The 2605-nt window shown below is 49.3% G+C and overlaps 1 protein-coding gene across 1 annotated transcript in view; it reads right to left on the bottom strand.

Annotated features, from left to right (window-relative positions):
- Positions 1-2605, bottom strand: part of LOC119424507 (putative UDP-GlcNAc:betaGal beta-1,3-N-acetylglucosaminyltransferase LOC100288842) — a 5194-nt gene that overhangs the window by 1742 nt on the left and 847 nt on the right. The gene's annotated exons all lie outside the window — the stretch shown is intronic.

Genomic DNA, 2605 nt, shown 5'->3' with positions numbered 1-2605 from the left:
TGTGTGTGTGGGGGGGTGTAATTATGAAAATAATCTACAACTTAATACTTGTACTACTATTCCTACTTTATGATTTTTCACATATCGGGACTTCAGGGTACAGATAGATCCCCTGTGATAAACAAGGGACTACTGTAAAGACTGATTCTGATTCAAATTTAGACTCTAAGCCAGTGTTTGATATGCAACTGAGGGATCAGGTTAGTGGCTGCAGACACCACACAGAGGCAGCAATGTCAGATGTCAAAAGTCCATCCATCCATTATCTTCTGCTTGCTTCTGAAGCCCTTTCACAGGGGCAGCAGCTTGAGCAGGGAGGCCCAGACATCTCTTTCCACAGCCACCTCTTCTAGCTCTTCTGTGTGGACACAAGCCAACCGAGAGACATTGTCTCTCCAGCGTGTCCTGGGTCTTCCCTGGGGTCTCCTCCCAGTCAGACATGCCTGAAGCAGGCGCCCAGGCATCCTTACCATATGCCCAAACCACCCCAACTGATTCCTCTCAATGTTGAGGAGCAGCAATGCCACTCTGAGTTTCTCACCCTACCTCTAAAGGAGAGTCCATCTACCCTATGGAGGAATACCATTTTAACCTCCCTTTTCATCGCAATGGACCAGCACAGAGTCCACTATACTGCAGAAGCTGAACCAATCCATCTGTCAATCTCACGTTCCATTCTTCCCTCACTTGTGAACAAAATCCCAAGATACTTGAGCTCCTCCACTTGATACAGAACCTCACCCTTGACTCAAAGAGAGCAAGCCACCCGTTTCTAGTTGAGGACCTTGGCCTCAGATTTGCAGGTCCTGATTCTCATCCCAGCTGCTTCACACTCTGCTACAAACTACTCCAGTGCGTGCTGAAGATCACAGCACGATGACACCAACAGGACCACATCATATGCAAAGATCAGCGAAATAATCCTGAGGCCACTGAACTGGAATCCCTCCTCCCCCTGGCTGCACCGAGAAATTCTGTCCATAAAAGTTATGAACAGAATCGGTGACAATGGGCAGCCGTGGGAAAGTCCAACTCCCACTCTGAAGGGGTCCAAATTACTACCAGCAATGCAAACCAAACTCTCTCACCTCTTGTATAGGGACCGTACAGCTTGTAACAATCCCCAATCCCCAATCCCATACTCACGGAACACCCCCCACAATGTACCCCAAGGAACATGGTTGAATGCCTTCTCCAAGTCCACAAAACACATGCAGACTGGATGTGCAAACTCCCATGACCACTTGAGGACCCTAGTGAGAATAAAGAGCTGGTCCAGTGTTCCACGCCTGGGATGGAACTCGCATTGTTCCTCCTGGATCTGAGGTTTGACCATCAATTGGACTCGCTTCTCTAGTACCTCTGAATAGACCTTACCAGGGAGGCTAAGGAGAGTGATGCCCCTGTAATTAGAGCACACCCTCCGGTCCTCCTTTTGAAGAGGGGAACCACCAACCCAGTATGCCAATCCAGTGGCAATCCAGTGCCCCTGATGTCCATGCAATGTTACAAAGACGTGTCAACTAATACAGCCCTACAACATCCAGAGCCTTAAGGAAATCAGGACAAATATCATCCACCCCCAGAGCCCTGCCGCCATGGGGCTTTTTAACTACCTTGGCGACCTCAGCCACGGTTATGGATAGACCAACCCCAAAGTCCTCCAACTCCGCTTCCTCCAAAGAAGACGTGTCAGTAGGATTGAGAAGGCCAGGGAATTATTCCTTCCACCTCCCGATGACATCACTGGTTGAGGTCAACTGCCCTCCACTTTCACTGAACACTATTAGTAAAGCACTGCTTTCCCCTCCTCAGCCACCTGATGGTTTGCCAGAATTTCCTCAGAGTCAACCGAGAGTTGTTATCCAGGGTCTCACCGAACTCCTCCCACATTAAAGTTTTTGCCTCAGCCAAGGCTGCAAACTGCTTGGCCCTCCAGTATTCCTCAGCCGCCTCCGGAGTCCCACCAGTCAACAAGGACCGATAGGAATCCTTCTTCAGCTTGACAGCCTCCCTAACCCGGGGTGTCTACCACCGAGTTTGAGGACAGCCACCACGAGAAGCACTGACAGCCTTACGATCACAGCTCAAGTCAGCCACTTCAACAATTGAGTCACAGAACATGGCCCACTCAGACTCAATGTTCCCCACCTCAGCTGGGATGTGGTTAAAGCTCTCCTGGAGGTGTGAGTTGAAGATCTTTCTGATGGGGGTTTCTTTCAGGCATTCCCAGCAAACCCTCACTACACATTTGTGTCTACTGGGTCTGTCCAGCATATTCCCCCACTATCTGATTCAACTCACTACCAGGTGGTGAGCAGTTGACAGCTCAGTTCCTCTCTTCACTCGAGTGTCCAAAACAAATGGCCGCAAATCAGATGACACAACTACAAAGTCAATCATTGATCTACAACCTACTGCGCCCTGGTGCCAAGTGCACTTATGGACATCCTTATGTTTAAACATTGTGTTTGTGATGGACAATCTATGACTAGCACAGAAGTCCAACAACAGAACACCACTTGAGTTCAGATCAGAGAGGCTGTTCCTCCCAATCACACTCCTCCAGGTCACACTGTTGTTACCCACGTGGACATTGAAGTCC

The sequence above is a fragment of the Nematolebias whitei genome, chromosome 18 (genome assembly GCF_014905685.2).
Source record: "Nematolebias whitei isolate Nwh7 chromosome 18, NemWhi1, whole genome shotgun sequence".
NCBI lineage: Eukaryota > Metazoa > Chordata > Actinopteri > Cyprinodontiformes > Rivulidae > Nematolebias > Nematolebias whitei.
This window is presented reverse-complemented; position numbering and strand designations above follow the sequence as displayed.